The 17462-nt window shown below is 37.9% G+C and overlaps 1 pseudogene across 1 annotated transcript in view; it reads right to left on the bottom strand.

Annotated features, from left to right (window-relative positions):
• Nucleotides 1–7106: 7106 nt before the first annotated feature.
• LOC110216329 (TRPM8 channel-associated factor 2 pseudogene) overlaps nucleotides 7107–17462 on the bottom strand; it is a 45902-nt pseudogene continuing 35546 nt past the window's right edge. Inside the window, exons 3-5 of the transcript XR_013484665.1 lie at nucleotides 11537–13738; nucleotides 9392–9413; nucleotides 7107–7343 (exon numbers count right to left, since the gene is read on the bottom strand). The product of XR_013484665.1 is annotated as a TRPM8 channel-associated factor 2 pseudogene (transcript). The remainder of the gene's footprint in view (nucleotides 7344–9391; nucleotides 9414–11536; nucleotides 13739–17462) is intronic.

Here is a 17462-nt window from a genome sequence, read left to right as displayed (position 1 = left end):
AAGCTTCAGGATTTCTGTGCAGCTTTTTTCAGAGATAATTCTAGGGACCTGTAAGTTTTCCATTCTTCCAAGGTGCTATGATCTAAGGAGAGGTGTGTTGTGTATTTTGTTCTGTGCTCTGGTCTAAGAGCAACCATAAGTTCTCTTTTCCACCCTGGAACTGTGACCAGGTCCCAGCTTCCCTGTGACCACAAGCTCTGGCGTGCTAGTGCTCCTCCTCACACTGAGACTGAGACACAGTTCTGTGACCCAGATGTGAGTATGGAGAACGCAACAGAGTCCTACCCCTGGTCCCAGCAAAGGAATCCTTGTTATATCCTTCTAATCTGTTGTCTGATTGCCTTATCGTCTCTGGTGAGAGATCTGAAACTGCCCCTACTGCCACTGATTCAGTTGCCCCCAAGGCCTACTCCTGGTTTGCTGGGGCGTGGACTGTGCTGGACTGCACTCTGTGCTCCATTTTCACCCTGGTGCAACACACATTTGCTGAGCTTCTGGAAAATTGCCTCTCCCCATATGCTTGCAGGTTCTGCTGCTCTAGAATTTGTTTTGAAGCATTATTTAAAGGTATTTGGAGTGGCTTTGGAGGGAGCTCAGGTACGTCCCTGCCTTTTCTCTGCCATCTTGGCTCCAACTCTGCTTGCCATTTTCAAGATCTGGTTATACTACTTAAAGGGAAACATGTACCCAACAACCATTTACAATCTAGACCATGTCCAGAGAACAAGGAAATTTAACTAGTTTCAATCTGCTCTTCATCTTACTTTGCCCAGTTAAATTCCCCAATATATGCATCTCTAATTTTTAAAATCAAATGACCAAGACTTTATCATGTGACCCAAAAGGAGCCAGAAGATACCTCAGAGGTCACCTAGCCCAACCCCTTCACTGCAGCAATAAGGAAACTGAGACATTAAATGACCTGACCAAGATCATACAGATAATAAAGGAAAGAGATGGTATTTGAAGTGAGGTCTTCTATCTCCAGAAGGGCAGCCAGGTGGCACAGTGGATAGTGTGGCAGGCCTGGAGATAGGAAGACTCATCTTCCTGAATTCAAATCTGGCCTCAGAAAATTACTAGCTCTGTGACCCTGTACATGTCATTTAACCCTGTTTGCCTCCATTTACTCACCTGTAAAATGAGCTGGAGAAGGAAATGGCAAACTATTCCAGGATCTTTGTCAAGAAAACCCCAAATGGGGTCATGAAGAGTTGGACACAAGTGAAACAATCGAACAACTTCTGTCTCCAAATACTGTGCTTCCCCCACTATATCATGAGAGCTCCCTAACCTAATTTTTCTGTCTAGAGAATTTCACTCCCATCTCAGCCACACCTAGATCAATTCCAGTTCTTTCAAGAGCATCAGCAAAATAACTGGCCCACCCAGGGGCAGGTACAAAGCCCCCAAATATTATAGTGGTTGAACTTATAGTCGGTCCAAGAGATTCCTACATGTATCGCCTTAGTCAAGACCCTGATCCACATTTACTTGGATTTTGGCATTAACTTCTCTCTTCTCAAAAGATTTCTTTCACTCTAACAAAAGGAATTGATTCCATGCCAGGTCATGGAATCTAAATTGAATAGCATTCCTATGTGCAATGACAAGGTAATACCAGCTGAGGAGTTGAGAGATGTGACTATAGGCAAGAGTTTTACCAAATATCAATAAAGGGTCAAGATAGATCCCAAAGAGCCATTGTCTTTCAGAAACCTAAAGTGGGATATTAGCAATAGCTTAACCTGAGAGTAGAATGCTGAGTATTACAAACTAAATGTTAATTTCAGAGTCCAAAGAAAGGTCCTAGAGAATTAAAAAAAGATTAAGCAAGCCTACAAGGGCTGTTTGATGTTTCAAACCTGTGCCCAACCAGTTGAATAACATAGTTGTTCAATTACACATGACTTGTTCTCAAAATGCCCTCATATTGAAACAAATTTTAATTGTGATCTGGAACTGTGTGCATTAGACTTAAATAATGGAGTAGAAGAAAGGGACATTTCCACAGAGGAGAAAAAAGGCTGTGTTCTCAGCCCCTGTGTTGGGCTTGTACTTTCTCTTCCTTAATGAGAATTTCCAGCTCCAAGGGTACTGGTGCCTACTTTTGTGGGACACCACAGGTGGAAAACCAACGTATCCCTGAGTGTAACCTCACTCCTCCCTATAAAACATGTGGCTCCCTTCTATATGGTTATGTAGGACAACTCTGGTGTGCCCACACTAAACTGGCAAGAGAGATTAGAACCTGCTATAAGCTGGACACAAAATCTGGAGGACAGGATGGCATATTCTTTGATGTTCTTCTTCCTTCCTCTCATGGCATCAAGAACAGCTTATTCAAGGTCCTCAATTCCTCCACAGGAAGATTTATAATTGTTTCCTAGCCCTTTGGAGACTTTGGTCATACCCTTGTCTCTTGAATAATTTGCACCCCAATGTATCCTTGCCTCCTTTTCCCCTACCCCCCACCAAAGGGGATTTCAAATTGAGCTACAAATCTTTTACTTCTTTGATTTAAAATATAACAAATCTATGTCTGTTGCTGTTAGCATGATTTGCTCCTTTTGTTTCTCCTGTAGAAATCTTTAAGTCACCAAAAAAGCTGCCATGAAACAGAACATATAGAGACCATGGCTATGCTCAAAACCTACAGTAGTAATATTACCTATAGTTTCTATTATAATAAAGAATGACCTGAACATGTTTGTTACTGTCATCATGATATGCTATGAGTAGAGGAACAGAATGTGAAGGTTGGAAAAATTATATTCCTGAAGCCTGAGCCATCACAGAGAGTTCTATGGCCTGAGACACTCAGGAAGTTTCCATTTCTTCTTTGCAAACTGAAGTCCATAGCCTTCTGTACTGTTATAAAGCTACAACCACCTACTCTAGGGTGTCTGAGAAAGGAGAAAGAATTTTTTCTTTTCTTTCTCTTCTAGGCAATGGACTAAAATTAGCATAGTATAAACAGCTGGTAATAGGGTGGTATGTGGGGAGGGAACAGGTGGTGTCACTTATAAAGTGTTAAAATGGCACCCCAAAGGAAAATAGTTATGCAAGTTAATATACTGAATATACTGAAATCTAAAAGGCAGGAAATTGCTCTAGGAGTAAAAGGTACTGTAAGGTAAAAAATATCTCAGTAGATCTGAGTTTTCATCTTGTCTCTGCCATTAACTTGCTGTGTGATCTTGGAAAAATCATTCACTTCTTGATCTCTACAAAATGAAGCAATTGAACTAAATGATCTCTAAGATTTCTTTTGAAATAAATTGTTATTTTTGGTGTTATTGTTGTGTCATATACAACTCTACATGATCCATAGACTTTTTTCCATTTTCCTGGCAAAGGAACTGGAGCAGTTTGCAAATTTCCTTCTCCAGTGCATCCCTATTTTTACAGATGAGGAACTGAGGCAAATAGGGGTCAAGTGACTTGCCGAGGATCACACAGCTAGCTGGGGTCTGAGGCTGGATTTGAACTCATATCTTCCTGACTACAGTCCAGGTGTTCTATCCATTACACTGCCTATACTGCCTAGTATGTACTGAGCATAAATAGTCTACATTTACACTTATATGTACATAGTTATTTCTATGTTGTCTACCCCATTAGAATATGAGTTCCTTGAGGCAGGGATCATTCCTTTGCCTTTCTTTGTGTTCCTAGAACTTAGCATAGTACCTGGTATAGAATAAAGCTTAATAAATGCTTGTTGATTGACTGAGTACCATACATAATTCTAGGTACTGTCAGTTAAAAAAAAAAATAAAACAGATCCTCCCCTCGAGGAGCTCACATTCTGTTGTAAAAGACGACATGTACATGTGTGTATGAATGTATTCATTATATAAATATATGTGTATGTGTGTATGTATATATATATATATATATATATATATATATATATACATACACACATATAAGTATGTGAATGTGTGGGTATATATATACATATACATATATATATATATATACATACACACATATAAGTATGTGAATGTGTGGGTATATATATACATATATATATATATATACACACACACACACACACACACACACACACACACACACACACACACACACACACACACACATTTGTCTCTCTCTGTCACTGTCTTTCTTGGCATTGTGAACACAGCATCTGGAGAGATCACGAAAGTCCTCAAGATGAAGATGTGCTTAAAGAAGAGAAATTCTTAACTGAAACAGATGGAGAAAGAAGGAAAAACAGAGGGAGAAAAGAGATTTAGTCATAGAAAGCATAGAGATCCTTAGAAAGTCAGATTTGAGCTGGCAGAGTACAATGATTTGCCAGAAAAGTTTAAAGCAAAGAATAATATGGTTTTTCTTTTTAAAAATAAAATTTTCTTTAGCAGTGGAATTTTAAATAAGCCATGAAGATGGAGAGGAGGGAGGATTTGAAGCAAATTACAATAGTGAAAATGAAAAATAAAAAATGAAGTAATTTTTCTTTATTTTTGGGGGGACTGGGGGGGTGGGGAGGAGGGCACATCACTACTATCACCATCCCTCTTCTATCTACAAAGTTGCACTCCTCTGGAACAAATAAGCACCACCAACAACCTTGAATCTCTCCTCTTCAGGAGACTGATAATATGCATCATCACCTGCTCTCTACCATATGGCTGGTCAATGTTTTAGTAAGAGTTCTTAAGTCCAAATTTGTTTTTCTTTACAATCCTACTTATTGTGCCAATTGCTCTCTTGGTTCTGCTCACTTTACTCTGTATCAGTTCATCTTATTTTCCCCAGGTTTCTCTGAATCCTTTTCTTTCTATTTCTTTCTTTCCTTTCTTTTTTCTTCCTTTTTTTCTTCTTTTTTTTTCTTTCTGTCCCACAGGGTAATAACATGCATATTTATTTATATATGACATAATTTATTCAGTTACATCTTCAGTTGCCCAGTTGATGAGTACCCTCTTTATTTATTGTTCTTTGCTACAATAAAGTGCTACTATAAATATATTTGCACATGTCACTGCTTTTCTTCTTTCTTTGATCTCTTTGGGGTATAAGCTGAGTAGTGGTGTCTCAGGGTCAGAGGGTACATATAGTTCAGTGACTTTTGGGATATCATCCTAAATTTTTTTTAAGAATGACTGGACTAATTCAGTGCCTATCTACAGCCATTCTAACAATTGTCATTTTCCTTTATTTGTCATATTTGTCAGACTGTTGGATATGAGGTAAAAAGCTCAGGATATTTTTTCATATGATTGTTGATAGTTTGAATTCCTTCCCTTGAGAACCGCCTCTTCAATGAGATTTTGCTTAACTAAGATGTTTACTGGGCTCTTCAGGTCTTCCAGCAAGTGCCTGGCAAATAGGATGCTAACTTGGAAAAAGAAAGACCTGAGTTGAAGTCCTACATCAGACACTTACTAACCATGTGACCTTAAGTAAGATTCTTAACCTCTCTACTTCTGAGTTTCCTCAGCTGTAAAATAAGGAGGCTAGACTCCCATGACTTAAAAAGTTTTCTAAAGCTATGATCCTATGAACTTCTAAATGGGATTATTACAGTAGGTGCCAAAGTCATTTCTGTTGGCCACTTTCTCTTATTAAAGAAATATATCTATGTGAAGAAGAAGAATTTTCAAAATTCAAGTCAACAAATATTTATTACGCATTTACTATGTGTAAGGTACTGTTATATGCTGAGGAGGCAAAGAAAAAATGAAAAATAATCATTCAAAAATCACCTCAAAGGAGAAAGTTTGAGTATACATGTCATTGTTACTTCATACTCCACTTTACAAAGGGCTGGAATGAATAGTAGGGGAAAGATTAAGTGCACCTCAAACTTAGGGGTGTTTAAGCCAGAATTCTACAGGCCTCACTGTGTTGCTTCTAGTGCTGAAATCTGATGACAGATATGTATTAGAGGATAAAAAAAAGTCATCATTGAGTCAGATATCTACTTCATATTAAGGACAGACGTATAGACCATCTTATCTACACCTCTGATTTATTCAAAGAATGCTGGAAGATGGAATTTGATAAAGAGGCTAAATCTCAAAAAGATTTGATAATCAAAGACATGTTGTGAATTCACAAATTCAGTAACTGAATATCTCAATTTCAAATTAAGAAATATCTCTGAAAACATGACCCTAAAGAAGAGATATAAGAAGACACCTTCCCCACCAACCCCTATTCTTTTTCAGAAGTAGGGAGTACACAAGTATGGAACATTGCATCAACTATCTATTTTTTTTCAATGTATTAGTTAATTTGGCTGTTTTTTTTTCTTCTTCTAAAAATTCTGTTATATAGGATGACTCTCTGGGAGAGGATAAAGGAGAAAGACAGCAGGAAATTTTGGTGATATAAAAACAAAAATATCAATAAAATTTTATTTTTAAAAATATCCCTAAGTCTTTCCTTTCAAATGTAAGTGCATACCCTATTAAATGAGTTAGAATCTTTTGAAGCTAATTCTGTCAAAATTTAGATCTCTTTCAGAATGAAGGATGAACAAGAAGATCTGAGAAATTTATACAACAGATACTATATTGAGTCACTTTGGATTGTCTAAAGCTATACATTCAGGAATGGAGTGGAAAATCATAAAAATTAGAATGAGAAAAAAATTAGTGCTTGGGAATCTGGAACATCTGGAACATGGAAGTGGAAAATGAAATTCTTCTTAAGGCCTGCTGATGTTTATGACGAATTTTGTTTTGGATCATAGGAAGACCCTTGAAAGGTAATATAGAAAAGCCCAGATAGAAGGCTGTTAGAGCCCTGAAAGCCATTCTGAAAAGAACCCCTGCAACTGAAAAAAAGCCTGATGGTCCACAATCATAATAGAGAGATATTTGTTTTGTTTCATTTACATGAAGGTCTCAGATGAGGAAAGAATTTGGAACCCAAAACAGTTCCTCATATAGAAAGAGATAACTTGGTATCATTTTGTGCTAGGTCATGAAGCCTTTTCCTAAACACATATTAGGAATAAATATCCCTGACCAATGTATTTTTGGGACTGTATCAATAGCTGAAATGCCATAGAGAGAAGCTTAGAAGGTAAGTCTTCCCGATTGACACTCCCCAACCCTTTCTAGCTTTCTTTAATACCTTGTCAATATATGCACATTCATGGGATTTTCCTGCCATTCAGGGAATGAAGCCATGGCAGTAGCCACTTTCTTTCGGACAGGCTAGCACCACATCTGGAAAAAAAAAGGAGCCAGATTTTTCTGGACTTGTTGAGAGAATTTCTTCCCCCACAGGTTCATCTTTTTGTCCCCAGGCACCTCAGATAATGTCTGGTACTCCCCATAGACTTGGATATAAAGCTCCCAGCCCTTTGGCAATCAGGGGAAAAAGTAGAAGAGTAAGGTGAAGGATTTGGTTCCTGGATACAACTTAATATATGCACATTGTTGCACCTACCTTATAGTACAGAAACACACTAATTCTTGAATATCAGTAACACATGACCATAATTGATTAGTACCTTCTTCCTATGGGAAAAAAAAAGGAGTTTCTAACTGTAAAGTTGTTGTAAGTATAGGAAGGAAAAGTAATATAGGTAAAAGACTTGAGGGGTAAGCTTGGCCTTTTTAAAAAGATGACTCTGTAGGGACATTTTCTGTATATAAATAGCATTATCTAACAGAAATTCTTACACTGGGGGCTATGAACTTGTTTTCCAAGTATTTTAAAAACTGTATGCCAATGTAATTGGGTTCCTTTGCAATCTTATGTATTTTTTGTTATGTATTTTAAAATATTATTTTTAGAAGGAGTTCAGAGGCTTTACCAGATTGCCAAAGGTGTATATGATACAAAAGAGTTAAGAACATCCAGCCTAATGGAAAAATATTCCTAACCTGCCTTCTTGAATATATGGTACATTTGGAAGGCACAAATCTAACATCTGTTAAGGCAAACTTGGCCTTTTCTCAACATGCCCCTAGACTCCAGAGAAACAGAGGATTGAAAGGAAGTATCCAGAAATATAAAAGCGATGGAGCATTAGTAAAACTGTCTCACCAAGCAGAAGGGACTGGGCTGCTTGGTGGTACCACACCAGAGTTATGACTGGGTACCTCTCCAAGCAGCCTTGGCCAGAAGCATACTTGAGAGAGATTACAAGTCAGAGCCAGCCACACAGATTATATGGGTGAGATCACTCTTCTTGAGACATAGGGCTTTCTTCTCCTTCCCCCACAAACTGCCTCATCTCTCAATGGACAGGAGTTGAAAGTTAGTAATAGTAATAGCTAACGTATATACAACACCTACAATGTACCGGGCACTGTGCTAAGTACTTTACAGATAGTATTTCAACAACCTTAGAAGGTAGATACTATTATTACTCCTATTTCACAGTACAGGAAACTGAGGCAAAAAAAGGTTAAGTGATTTGCCCAGGGTCACACAGCCAGTAAGTGTCTGGGGCCAAATCTGAACTCTCAGTGCTCGATCCACTATGATATTATTTGCCGTACCCTAGCCAAGACAGAAGGGAGAAATGATATGTCTGAGTGTGAGGCAGAGATTAGAGGTTGGGGAAGTGAATTAGCCATGAAGAATTTATTAAACATTTGCAATGTGCTAGACACCATGCTAATCACTGGAGATATAAAGAAAGGAGACAACATAGCCCAAGCCCTCAAGGAGCTTATATTCTAATGCAAAGAACTATCTGCAAACATTATATATACAGTGTAAATGGAAGGCACTCCCAAAAGCTATTATCTGGGCAGGAAGGGAGGTGATAGAAAGGGGAGAAACTGAGAAGAGCCTCTTGTAGAAGGTGGGATTTGAGCAGAAACTTGAAGAAAACCAGGGAAACCACAAGGTGGAGGCAGGGAGGGAGAACATGGAGGAAAGACAGTGGAAAGGCCTGGCATCCAGAAATGAAGTATCTTTTGTGAGAAGCAGCTAGAAGGCCAGTGTTACTGTGTTGTATAGCATATATAGCAGAATAAAGTGTAAGAAAATGGTGCTTCTGAACATAGGAAAACATCCTCCATCACATATAGCTGGAGAAGAGCGGTAAAATATTCCCTTAAAGATTTCCATTTTCTTTTTCTCTGATTATTCAATCAGAGATGCAACCACCATTTTCTTTCTCAGGAAATTTACCCTACTGGTGCCCCCTAGTTAGTTTCCTATTTCATTGACCAGCCTACTAGAATGGTGACTTCCCTACCTGAACTTGACTCACAGATTGAAACGTGATTTCAACCCTAATAGTGACTTCAGAATTGACCCAGCCTTCCATGGGCTATGATTGAAAGCCACTGGGAAGTCATTTTTATAAGACCAGACCAAACCCCAGGCCTATCTTAGTGCAGACTTTCAGAATGGCCACAATATGATGTGAAAACTGAGGTCTTCCAGCCAGTGATCCCATTAACTGGAGGGTATTGATGTTTGCTATTTAGGCACAGAATAAAGTTGGAATTCTTTCATTTGGGGGGTGGGGGACCAAGTAGGAAGGAGGTTTTTCTAGAAATTGCCACCAGACTGATAATACAGCAATGTTTTGTAATGTAGTTGCCCAGTAGGGTATAAACTATAATTGTTAATTACCCTAACATTTACATAAACCATATAACTATGTATTTCCTATAGAATTTTTTTCCAATTTTATTAATTTATTGATTTATCAACAATCACTTCCATATGCTTTTGAGTTGAAAATTTTTCTCCCCCTTCCTCCCCCCCCACCCTCCCCAAGACGGCACACAATCTGATATAGGCTTTACATTTACATTCCTATTAAACATATTTTCACATTAGTGAAGTTGTAAGTAAAAATTAAAACCAATAGGAGGAACCATCAGAAAGATGAAACAAAACTCAACAGAAGGTAAAAATAAGTGATAGCGATTCGACTTCCATAGTTCTTTCTTTGGATGTGGACAGCATTTTCCATCCGAGGCCTCTGGACATGTCTTAGATTCTTGTAATGTTGAGAAGGGTTCAGTTTAACAATATTAGTCATCGCATAACATGGCTGTTATTGTGTACAAAGTCCTCTTGGTTCTGCTCACTTCACTCAGCATCAGACCATATAGGTATTTCCAGGTTTTTCTGAAGTCAGTCTGTTCATCATTTCTTATAGCACAATAGTATTCCATTACATTCATATACCACAACTTGCTCAGCCATTCCCCAATTGATGGGCATCCTCTCAATTTCCAATTCTTTGCCACCACAAAAAGAGCTGCTATGAATATTTTTGTACATGTGGGTCCTTTTCCCATTTGTTTGATTTCTTTGGGATATAGCCCTAGAAGTGCTATTGCTGGATCAAAGGGTATGCACATTTTTGTAGCCCTTTGGGCATAGTTCCAAATTGTTCTCCAAAATGGTTGGATCATTTCACAACTCCACCAACAACGTATTAGTGTTCCAATTTTCCCACATCCTCTCCAACATTTATCATTTTCCTGTTTTGTCATGTTGGCCAATCTGATAGGTGTGATGTGGTACCTCAGAGTTGTTTTGATTTGCATTTCTCTAATCAATAACGATTTAGAGCATTTTTTCATATGACTATAGATGGCTTTAATTTCTTCATCTGAGAATTGTCTGTTCATATCCTTTGACCATTTATCAATTGGGGAATGGCTTGTGTTCTTATAAATTTGACTTAATTCTCTATATATTTTAGAAATGAAGCTTTTATCAAAGAGACTGGTTGTAAAAATTCTTTCCCAATTTTCTACCTTCCTTCTAATCTTAGTTGCATTGGCTTTATTTGTGCAAAAACTTTTCAATTTAATGTAATCAAAGTTATCCATTTTGCTTTTCATAATGTTCTCTATCTCCTGTTTGGTCATGAATTCTTCTGTTCTCCATAGATCTGATAGGTAAACTATTCCTTGTTCTCCTAGTTTATTTATGATATCAGCCTTTATATCTAAGTCATGAACCCATTTTGACTTTATTTTAGTATATGGTGTGAGATTTGGGTCTATGCCTAGTTCCTGCCATACTCTTTTCCAGTTTTCCCAGCAGTTTTTTTTTTCAGAGAGTGGGTTCTTATCCCAGAAGCTGGGATCTTTGGGTTTATCAATACTAGATTACTTTTTTACATTTTTAAAAAAGAAACTTTTCAAAGTACTTTTAATCTATTTTCTCATAGGATTATAGATTTAAATCTGGAAAGCTCTATGGTCAAAACTTATTTAATAAATGAAGATACTGAGTCTCAGCAAGATGAAATGACCTAATTTACAGAGGTAATAAATGGTAGAGCTGGGATTTAAATTCAAGTACTTTTGCATCAAGTTTATCTTCACATGATCACTAGAGGTTTTGGTCCATTTTACAGATTATAAACTGAGGCACAGAGACAGCAAAACACAACAGCTTCATATCTGTGCTACTCCAAGTAGTAACCCCATGATCTGGTATGGGTAGAAGAATGAGTAAGCAGAAGAGACATTGGGTCATTAGAATATCATACAAATGTATCAGTCATAAGTTGCATAGGAGTTAGTCAAGTTCTCTACCTCATCTATTCAGTATGTGTAATTATGTTTCCAAAGCTGTCCATGTTTCTTACTCTTCTAGTGGTGCCCCTTTTCTCATGTGTTCTTGTATCCTCTTCTCCCTCTTGGAGGGATCCATTTCTGAGTTATCCTTGCTCTAGGGATATATCGAGCACTTTTTCATGCACATAGACAGACCACAGACAGGTTGCAAATGCCTCAGTGTCATGTGGAGAAAGCTGCCAGCCCTGACATTGCTGATTCTGGCCCAGTCATGGATGGGGCCCCACAGGGCACTAGACCACATAATCTTTTCACTGATCAGGTATTATACTGACTCTAGATGACATATGACACTATATTTTGCATGCATCTAGCATGATGAGTGAGGGAAAAAAGAGATTAGGTTGATATATGAAAGCCCTCCTCTCCCTAGGTTTTTCTTATAATGTAAACCATGCCAATGTCCCTTCACCCCCAATTCACCTGCACTTATCTAAAAACAGATGGCCCACAGATTGAGAACAAGAATAGTGTGATCCTAGTCACCCTTTCCTCTAGCACTCAAGTCAATAAAAAAGATCCTGAGGGAAGGGGGACTATGATACCTCTTTCTTTTTCAGGTGCCCTAAGTACCCAACCCTGGCCTCTAAATACCATGATTATTCAGTAGATGGTACTGAATATTCTCTACATTCTTTTCTACCACTCTAATTTCTACCCTTTCTTCAGAGTCCAACCCCACCTATTCCATGGAACCTTCACCAGGCATTACAGTACAAATCAATACCCCTTCTATGAATTCATAAAAGTATTATCTTATACTCATTTGACAGTACTATTTTGCAACAGACCTTATTGTTCCTTACATGAAAGATGCTTAATAAATGCTTACTGAATGAATGAATACTGTTATTTAAATTGTGTTGTCATAGAGCTTTCATGTGTTTACTTTGTCTTCCCAAATGGATTGCAAACTTTTTTTAAAGCAAGAATTGTGATTTATACTATTTCCCATATTTCCCATTTCCTTGCATAATCAATAAATATTTTGAATTAATTAATAATGTTGACTCATTACATGTCCTGTGCGTTCTTCATTCCAGCTCCCATAATGCCCACCAGCTGGGATCTGTACATCAGCCACAATCCTCTCAGGTCAAGGAAAGGGAGTGGCCATGCCTGCAAATCTGGCCACAGCTCCCATCATCTCTTCCCAGAGTCAGAGTAATGACTCAGGATTCTTCAGACTCTGAAGACTTTTAACTGGCATAGTCAGGATGATATCATCTGCTGCCAGCTCCCCCCAGGGTGCCAGATGGTGATGGATAGAGTTCCACTCCACCAATGTTGGCTTTCCTGATCAGAGATTATGAGGTTAGATCGCCTATCACTGAATTAGAGAATTCTAATCATGTCTCTGGTTCTAATTCTGTAATTAGATGACCTCTAAGGTGCCTTACAGTTTTAAATCTATAATCCTATATAGGTACCTAAGCAGGTAATATGGTGAATACTACTGGGATTCATCAAGAATAGAAAACCCAGGAGATGTTTCAAAGCCCTAATCCTGGGATCTGAAGTGCAAATATGAAGCCAACCCCTTACTATCCTCATCCTCCTCTAAATTCTCAGTAAACTCCCTCCTCTTTATCTCCATCTTCAAATGGACCATCCTTCTATATTGTCAAAAGCACATCTTCATTGTTCCTCTTCACTGACCTAGTCCACTTTCCTCATATACTTCATAACACAGGTTATCCTTCCCTCTTCCAATATTATCTCATGGCTCTATCTGAAGCCTCTACTCACTCAGCTTGAAGTAAGGAGCAGGCACAGCCCCTGTGATGGTGACAGACATAGGACCCAAGCTACTCCCCTTGGGCACAATTGTATAGATCAGCCCCCACTCCACTCCCTGGCAACTTGGTTTTATTCACTAATTTTATTCAAATGACCATAGGTTCTCAATACATCTGCCTGTCTGGCCCCCAGTCAACCACTGAATTGCATAGTTCAGAAAAGACCTGGCATGGGAGGAGAAAGCATATTCTCATGGGCAGCAAGCGCCACTCAGCCCCAGCCATAGCAGGTCAAGTCCCAGACCTAGGCAGGAATCAAGTCCTAGAGGGAAGGCCAAGATTCCATGAACCAATAGTTGAGAGGGCACTCCATTCATCATAATGTTCAACTCAAAGATCTTATTCAGGAGCTGTTCCTGGTCCTGGTATAGTTCCTCTTCTACCCTAGAAAAGAGACAATTGTTTACTTTTAGTGCCCAAGGGCTAGCAGGCAAAGGAGAGAAATACTACTCAGGGGATCAGTCAGTTAACCTGGAATTCTATTCACTAAGCTCATTGTATGCACACACTGATACAGAGTCATAGAACCTGAGAGAAGGAAGGGATCACAACGATCATCTATTCCAACCTCCACCTGAAGTATAAATTTTCTATATAATGTTATCAATGAATGGTTGCCCAAGTTTTGCAAGAAGTTCTTCAGTGATCAGGAACTCACTACCTTACAAGACAGTCCATTCCATTCCATCTTTGGAATGAGCCAATGATTGGAATGTTTTTCCTTGCATTGAATTGAAATCTGGTTCTATTTCCTTCCATTGACCCTAGTTCTGCCCTTTAGGACCAAGCAAATAAATCTGATTCCTCTTCCATATGGCAACCCTTCTAATACTGGAAAACAGCCATCATGCCACTAGTAAGTCTTCTCTTTCCTAAATTAAACATCATCTTTTGTTCCTTCAAGTGATCATTTAATCATATGAGTTTGAGTTCCATCACCTTTCTCTGGATGTGATGCAACCTAATGTCCTTTCTAAAAACTTATCCTCAAATCTAGATGAAAGGGTACCATAATACAGCACTAATATATTTGCAAGTCCAAGAAATATTTGATTTTGAATCCTAGTTCTGGTATCTCTTTGCTATGCAACCATGGCCAAAAACAACAAAAAGAAAAAGAAAAAAGATAATATTACTATATTTGCTCTTCTGCACATCACATGAGACTTGATAGACTGATTATATTTTTGTCCCTTTCAGTGCTTGCTACTTCAGATCTGAATGCATAGAACTCTGAACTTCATTATTTATAGCTTAAAATTCATGCCAAACACTTGTATGGTCTGTTGCTGAGTGAAGTGAGCAGAACCAGGAGAACCTTGTACACAATAACAGCCACATTGTGTGATGACTAATATTGATAAACTTAAGCCTTAAATACAAGGATTTAAGACATCTCCAAATGCCTCATGATGGAAAATGCTATCCACATCCAAAGAAAGAACTATGGAGTTTTAATGCAGATCGAAGCATAACTATCTGTTAATTTTTTTTCTTCTGTTGAGTTTTGTTTCCTTTTTCTGGTGGTTCCTCCTATTGGTTCTAATTCTTACAACATCATTAATGTGAAAATACATTTAATAGGAATGTATATGCATAGCCTATATCAGAATATGCGCCATCTTGGGGAGGGTAGTGGGGAAGGAGGGGTAGAAAAATTTTTAACCCAAAAGCATATGGAAGTGATTGTCGATAAATCAAAATAAATGAATTTTTAAAAAAAAGAAAAAAATTCATGCCAAAAAGCTCCTGATGAAACCTGCCATAATCTATAAAATTTCCTTTTGAGACCCACTCTTGCATTAATTAATAATTTGTGTGTGTGTATATATATATATATATATATATATATATATATATTATGGCTTACATTTTGCATTCATTTGAGAAATATAAAAATCCCTACTATTATCTTGCTTGAAAAGGAGCCCAATTCTTGAATTTTAGGAGGTGATTCTACTACAAATAAAGTTGACTCATCTGACTTCTTTATCCTTATTCATTCCTTCATTCAACAAATACTTAGTAAGCCCTTACTACAGGACAGAGGAGCTAATGCTAGGGTCTGGAGGGATGATGATAGAATTAATAGAATAATGGCCTCTGGGCAACAACACACTCCAGAAGCAGACTTCTCTTTTCTTCTTGTCATCACCATATACCTGAAGAAGTCCAGGACCATGTCAGGGTAGTGTGATAGCAGAGATATGTTTTCCTTAAAACCAATGAGAGTGGCCCTTACCATTTTTGGGTAATGATGAAGATCACGGATATTATTTTTTATATTACATACTTGTATTTATATAACATAGGTTTATATATTATATTATTTATATATTATAATTTTTATAATTATTATATTATTTTTGCTGATTTTCATGGTAAGCAGTACAGTGACTGAGAGTGAAGTTGATAATGATGGCTAATAGGGCCATATGGTGAAGAGGTCTCTGATCTCAATCTCTTGGAAGATCTAAACATCTAGGTCATTCAATAACTGGTGACTGAGGGACTCAATTATGTTCAAGATAGTAAATCTGTAAAATGAAGGAGTTGAGTCACCTGGCACCCACGTCACTTCCGGTTCTAAATATAGATTCTAGGAAGAAGCTCCCCCATAGGTTAACATACACATGGAATGAGCCCCTTAGCTTAAGGCTGATCCAGAGAGCAAGACTCTTGACAGGAGATTCTGAAGGAAATGGTAGCATTAATCACCCCTGCCTATCTCCAAGAATGAACATAGTCCCTATCATCTCAGAACTTCTAGTGTGTAATACAAGAGAATTGAACACAGCTGTGAAAGCAACATACATCAATTTCATATTTTATGAGTGCTCTGAGGGGGAGAAAAAGGAGTCGATCGTTTTAACAAACAAAAGAATAGATTAGGTGAATGCAAGAAACATATCTAGAGAAACTGAATTTAACTATGATCCAAATAAGGGGAGAAATGAGGTTCATAAAGTTGTAAGCATTCTTGAATCCAGCCTTAGAATCAGTAGAATCTGGGTTCCAATTTTCTCTCTGAGTTTTCTCATCCTATTTCTAAGATGTTGCTGGAGTTTTCATTTTTGTATTCTAAGAATGTAACTCTGAATAAGTTGGATGGCATCAGGGAGACTTGCTATGTAACTATTATAATATCCCAAGGAAAACATAAGGAAAATTTAAAGTATGTAGTGTGAGAACAGTGGGAATGAAATAAAGGGATGGAAAAGGATCTAGAGATATTGGCAATGGAATCATTAGGACTTGGCAAGTAATTGCATTATGAGTGAGGACCACAAATCAAAGATGATTGTGGTTATGAGCTTGAATAGTTTTCCCCTTGATTCAGGGGGGCAAAAAGCAACAAGAGAAAATATGTGAAGACAAAGAGATGTTTTGGAATGCGGAGGTTCCATAAATAGGAATGATCTTTCCAATCTCCTGTAGACTCATTTCCCTATCTCTTAATCAAATAGAGACTACTTTTAATTTTAATTTCAATAAACATTTATGAAGCACCTACTATGTCCCAGACATCGTGTTCTTCAAAATCTGCCCCCAATTATCTACTTCTGTCTCCTCAGAGCTTCTCCTGTACTCTAACAAGACTTGACATTCCTAACAAGCAGATCTTCTCAATACCCCCAAACCAGTACTCATTCTCCCACTTTTAATACTTTGCTTCTGCTATCCCACAAGAATTCATGGAGGCAAGATATGGAATATCAAAGTTAGAGAATAGCAAGTTGTCCCATTTGGTTGGGACATAGAGGACAGGAAGAAGAGTATGAAATAATACTAGAATGGCAAGCTAGAACTAGATTGTATAAGAAAGGAAACACCAAGATAAAGTGTATGTATTTTGCCCATGAGGCAATAGGCAACTACTAAGCCTTTTTGAGCTAAATAATGCAATCAGATTTGTACCTTATGATGATTACTTTAGCCCAAATGTGAAAGATGCTTTGGACAGGGAGGAGAATGGTAGCAGGCAGGCAACATTTCCCTACTAAAATATAAGATCCTTTTGGGCAGGGATTGTCTCACTTCTGTATTGGTGTCGCCAAGGCTTAGAATAGTGCTTGGCATGCAATAAGCACTTAATAAACGCTTTTTT

The sequence above is a fragment of the Phascolarctos cinereus genome, unplaced genomic scaffold (assembly GCF_003287225.1).
Source record: "Phascolarctos cinereus isolate Bilbo 61053 unplaced genomic scaffold, phaCin_HiC Scaffold_1;HRSCAF=81, whole genome shotgun sequence".
In the NCBI taxonomy this organism is placed as follows: domain Eukaryota; kingdom Metazoa; phylum Chordata; class Mammalia; order Diprotodontia; family Phascolarctidae; genus Phascolarctos; species Phascolarctos cinereus.
Note: the sequence above shows the minus strand (reverse complement) of the source record. Positions and strands in the feature narration are given on the sequence as shown.